We start from the raw sequence: 6431 nt of genomic DNA, 5'->3' as shown, positions 1-6431 counted from the left end.
GGCACTTCGACAATTTAATTGCAAATGTGGAGAGGTTTCGATCAGAGAATTCAATTTGTTTCATGAAATTTGACAGCACCCATCCTTAGACCCTTTTGTTTAGGACAGAAAAACTGCCAAGGAAACTGGAAACATAGGGAAAAAGTTACTGCTGACGATGGAGACATGCGTCAGTCATGAGTGACATATTTGTATTTTTGAAGTACTTATTGCCATACAACAAAAAGGACATTTTAATTGTGCACAGACCCTATTGCATAATTGTTGAATGAGACTTACATTTTACATGTCTTCTAAACCACATTCCACCGATGCAATGAGCCCTTTGCAGGATGAAAAATGTGTATCTAGGAAAACTTCAAGCAACTTCCAGGAACCACAAAACCACCTTTCTAAAACAAAGGCCTGAAAAAAGCACAAACACACAAGAGGAAAACATCTCAAAGATCCCATTCACACAGAAGATAAGATACAAGAGTTTAGGCTGAAGCAAAGTCCAGATCAAACATGTCTGGACTGAGGCCCCAAGTCCTGAAAGCTGAGAGGCACATACAGAAGATGTCAAAATGGAGACAACATAGTATGTCATTTAAATATCCTCATGTTATTATTGAGGGTAGTCAAGGAATGAGAACATATTTTGGCCTTGTAATGCATTTGTGTCCTATCCCGTGCTTTGGTCACTTTATTGAGGAGACCACACCACATAAGTGGCCCCCTACCTTTGCATAGGGGTCTTTTGAAATGGCTTACAGTTCACAGCATGTGTTTTACTCTTTGGTTTTTCCAAGTTTGGTATGGGGCCCGATATAGTCCTTTTCTGAAAATGATTTATATGTTCTAAAATGATGCCTTCATGCCATACGACTGAGGTTAGGAGAGTAAATATCTCCCCCCACCCCCATCTCCAAGCACTTGAACCTCTCATGTAATGCCAGCGGAGTGCATGTTTGTAGTTCAGCTCACATCAACAGTCCCGATCCAGAAACAGGTTTGTCTCATTCAGCCAATGTGGAAACATTTGACCCACCTCAAGGACACGTCTGGCTTTCATCCCTGCGACTTCAGTGAGACACTTGGTGCTTTGGCTTTCCAGCAGGTACAGGGAGACGCTGACAAGACACTATGTGCATACAGCGTGTGTGTGTGTGTGTGTGTGTGTGTGTGTGTGTGTGTGTGTGTGTGTGTGTGTGTGTGTGTGTGTGTGTGTGTGTGTGTGTGTGTGTGTGTGTGTGTGTGTGTGTGTGTGTGTGTGTGTGTGTGTGTGTGTGTGTGTGTGTGTGTGTGTGTGTGTGTGTGTGTGTGTGTGTGTAAGTAAGGTCATTTAATCAGTGACATTCAGGGGTGTTAGACCTAATGTAAAGGTCATTAACAATGTAGCTGGCTAAAAATACCGTGGCACAGACAAAGAATGTAATAGTCATTTTTAGGATTGCCCAATCACACATTTTCTTACAAAGAATAGGTTTTTTATTTGAAAATAAATAATAACATATACATCTGTGTAGTTTGCAATCAACATAAGCTTCATACCTGTGTCATTTCTGTTACTGGAACTTCTCCCCTTTTTATTCCACACACACACACACACACACACACACACACACACACACACACACACACACACACACACACACACACACACACACACACACACACACACACACACACACACACACACACACACACACACACACACACACACACACACACACACACACACACACACACACACACACACACACACACACACACACACACACACACACACACACACAGCCCAGCTGTTTGTCCTTCAGTTATGTCATATCTGGATTTGGAGCAACACTCAGATCCTCATTACGTGTGACCCTGTCTTTCTTTACCGCAGGACAAGCTATGGATTTTACAGTGACAACTCTATAACAAATTGCTTTACATGGAGCAGGTGATGGTAGCGATAACACTCGTCATCCGGCCCTCCCTCTCCTTCTGTCTCGCTTTGAGCCAGCTCCAGCTGTGGTCTTTAAGAGGCTCAGTGTGGGGGCCCGAGATCCTATTCTAGACCCGTCTCATGGCCTGGGCTAATTTTGGATGGAAAAGAGGGGACAACAGGAGCGCAAGAGGATAAGAAAGAGATCGAACCATTACGAGGCACACACACAGAGGAGCGCTCAGATGACAGTGATGTGGGACCAGTGCAGAGACGGCAGCCGTCACTTATTCTGACAAGAAAATTGACGAGTTGACGTGCTGCAGTTTGCTTTTGTTCAACATGTCTGAAACGAGAAGGTCGTAAATGTGTGGTTAAACTCATGACAGGCTACGTGCTCCCTCCTTGACCTCGGTTTTGTCATCTCATTCTCACAACATGACACTGCAGCTATGTCACCATGTGTCTTATTATGTGTCTGCTTTTGCGCACCACAGTCATAAAGTACAACACTTACCAGATCTGCCCAGGAAGGACATATGGCGGCTGCAGCTATCATTCTCAAGTTCAAGTTTATTTATACGTATAGTGCTTTATCACAAGCATGTCTCACGCAACCTTACAGAGAAAATATCTAACAAATCCACATCAGAACAAATTGCAATAACATAAAAAAAATCTGAATTTTCCTTTCCAGGAAAAGGAAAAAACAGATCCAACGTTCTGAGGTCGGCCACTTAAAAAGATTTGTAATCCACTGTTCTGAGATTTATCTTAGGGGAAAAGTTAATTATTACCGCTCGTCATGTGGAATCCTAACAGAAGGAGAGGCAAGTTTCAGTTTGGGTCAAAACCGTAGCTTGTTTGAAAAAGGCAACATTTTGTAGTCATGCAACCTTAATCCTCTAAAATCAAGAGCTTGAATGAAGCCAGTGTTGGAATTAAGGGATCCACATTTTGAACGAGGCATAAACACTACTCAAACAAAGGAAAAAAAGGAGAGCAAAAACCAGAATGTGTACTGTACAAGCTCCCATTTACTATTAGGTTTTCTCAACACAACAATCATACAAGCTTTTCAAAATCCAGACCATCATGTTGTCTGCTCAGCGTTGTGGATTGTCTCCCGAGAGAGTACAGTGAACATCTATGCTGGCAGTGACAGCAGCGAGGATGTGGCCCTCACAGCTCAGCGACCTGAGCTGTGTTTATGGTGACCGGGAAGGATGGGGCTCAGCTGGAGAACCAGGCGTGCCTGTGCTGGATTTGGGATGCGGCCCTGCTGTCCTACACTGGAATGTTAATTAGGTGAGCCGAGCTGAGAAGAGGTGACCCGTCCCGCTAACCAGCCAACCCTTCCCCAACAACCAAGAGGGGATTTAGTGTGTCGGAAGTCCCAGTCACTGTGTGCCCTGCATGTATCTGGTATAGCATGATGTCAGGCCACCTTGACTGATTGAACATCTGTGTGTGAGAGAGGGGGACAAAGTCACTATATCGGGGACATTATAGAACACAGAAAATATATTTCTCGAGTAAGACATGTATTTCTGTTTTTCTTTTATGCACTTTCCCAATTCCAAACTTACTGTAACACCACTGCCCAATTTCTCTCCTAAGTTGCATCACTTTAACAACATACCACTAGAACACTGTTTATAGTTGAAGTAAACCAGGGTGCAACATAACAAACAGTTCAGTACACTTAAGGGTTTCACAACTTATCTTCACAACCAAGCACCAGCAAGATTGATATATTTCTTTCAGCATCAAAATCTAGTCAGAGACCACATTCACACAAAAAAGAAATATAAAACATACCGAAATATAGTACACAGTGTATATGAGTGTGAATAAAGCCACCAATGCAGTACTAACTCCGTACCTACAGTATATGCAGTCTTTGCAATCTTCTTAGCACCTCCACTGAAATCAGTTTTTCTTTCTATTGTAACTGTTACTATTTAACAAGATAATAATGTAAATTCTGCATAAAAATAAGATATCTGTATTTTTCTGACACAAATCTGCCATAATATAGTATAGTATAGGCATGGTTTAATAATGCTGCAATATTACTTTATATCATAGTGCTCACAGATTCAGTGCATATTGATATTATATACTAAATATGAAATCACAGAAGGTAGAATGGGTATTAGTACATGCCAAATATCAGCGGAGCAATTATTCATGCGTTTCCTGCAAGCTGTGGGGGATTTATCAAATACTGACCTCTAGAGGACTCGCCCTGACTGTACAGTATACAACTGTATATCCTCAGAATACAGAACATGAGCAGAATTATATTCATGGGAAGTCAGAAAATTGCAAATTGGTGTCCTTAATATGTACATCATTATCTGAGGATGCTAGATACTAGTTTCTAGTTAATTAAATGATATAATTAATTAACTTTCTCATTGAATATACATATCAGATGTTATAAGGCAAGGTAAAATATGATACTACTTAAGGTTATCAATAACATTTATTTATGCTATTAATCTTATGTGAAGTGGTTAAGTATAAGTGTGAAATGCAATGGGGGGAGTTGATGCTTTTTTCTGATACTATCATCAACAATATCTATATGGTATGTTTTATTTTTGGAAATAGAAATTATAGTATTAAACATTCTAAAGAATACACTTTCATTAATGAATCTGGAAATCAATTTTCAGATTAATTGATAACAATTATGGAAGCAAGCTTTCCTTTATGGGATTAACACTTGTAAAATAAGCAACATATAACTCTTATGAGATCAAAGAAAATAAGACATAAATACAGGTAGGTGACGATATCTGGGATAAATTGATTCAATCTGTCACTTTCCAGAATTTAAAGTACTGTAAAGGATCTGATGAGAGTAGAGATAACCAACACATCAGTTGTGATATCGTCACCTTCTTAAACTAATGGCCTAAGTCATATTTGAAGGTTTTTCAAAAAACAGAAAAAACTTAACCAAATATAGAATATATGATATATATTAATTATTTCACACAAAAAGGTTATGACAATATATGACTATTGACATACATATAACACTGTCTGTCAATTGTGTAAAATAAGAGATTTAGATGACTTAGGCCAATTTACGAACATGTTGTTGTGACTTAGGCAATTTGAAACCTGACTTAGGCCTTATTACTTCTGGAGTAAGTGACTTAGGCAAAACAGTGCACTTCTCTTTCCCGCATTACTGTGACAGACCATGGGGCTGGGTCAGCCACTAACAGTTTAAAATGCTAGAAGAGCATACAGAGACTCAGGAAACAGAGGGCAGTTTGGCCCTTTAATTCAATATAGCAAACTCAAAAGGTACAACTTAAATCACTCTTAGCTAAATAAAACAAAAGGCAAGTAAATCAAACCCTGAGGAGGCATGTGCCTCTCCTCACTACTCCCTCCAGCTCTTCTTTGCTGTGTTTTTAATTGTAGCTAACCCTTTTCCATTTAAATCAGTTTCTCCTCTGAATCTTTCTCCGTCATCTTGGTGTGTGTGTGTGTGTGTGTGTGTGTGTGTGTGTGTGTGTGTGTGTGTGTGTGTGTGTGTGTGTGTGTGTGTCTAATTATGTGGCAAATTGTCAAAAAGCTGATGACACTCGAAGGGCATGACATGTTTCATGGACGGAAGGTCCTGAAACCTCCTCGCCTTGATTGGCAGAGCGTCAACTTCAGCAGTTACAGCTGCCTGTTGAGATTCCCGATGTAGTTGGGAGATGGTTGTGCCTGGGTGAAGGAACTTCTTGAAGGAAATCTGTCACAGCAGTTTCCAGCTTTGCATTTTTGCCACTCTTAGGGCCAGATGTAGTTGACGGGTCTGCCACTTGTTCGTCATGGTCGATGGTGTCTTTGTTCAGCCAGTGTAATGGTTCTTTCAGGGATACCAAGTGTAGAAGAAAAAAAGCTTTGCACACTTTAAGATTTGTTCTATCCTGAAGTTGTTTCAGTTGGTAGGAAAATGATGAACTGCGCCTGGATCACTCACCAACTTTCTTTTGCTTCATTGCAACCTTTGTGACCAAAGTGGTGACGTAAAACCGATGTTCTTCCCAGTTGTCCATTGACCACACTTTCTCAAATATCCACTGCCTCTACTCTTCTGTAATGGATTGACAGTCTCGAGTTGTGACTCGCTGACAGAACTTCGAATTGCAGGGAAGGCCCATAGCCTTTGCAGCTATTTCTTTGCCACCTTTGGCCTTGTATCCTTTGAGATGTTTCTTCTTGGATTAATTTTGCTTCCATGTTTCTGGGCTGAGGTATTTATGTTGTTTCCTTTTGATCGTATTGTTTTCATACACATCCTTTAGATGAGGACCATAATGTTCTGAGGTTGCTGCCAGACTGTCTTCATTTTCAGGGACAGAGGACTCATCAGAGGATGGATTGTAGTTTGGGTCAATGATAACATCATCATCATCTATGTCTTCTTCATGGTGTGGATGGGTCTGCTAAGGCATCTTCAGCAACACTCTCTTCTTCAATGAAAGTGTTTAGTTTATTGTCT

Source organism: Pseudochaenichthys georgianus, chromosome 5, assembly GCF_902827115.2.
Source record: "Pseudochaenichthys georgianus chromosome 5, fPseGeo1.2, whole genome shotgun sequence".
Lineage (NCBI taxonomy): Eukaryota > Metazoa > Chordata > Actinopteri > Perciformes > Channichthyidae > Pseudochaenichthys > Pseudochaenichthys georgianus.
This window is presented reverse-complemented; position numbering follows the sequence as displayed.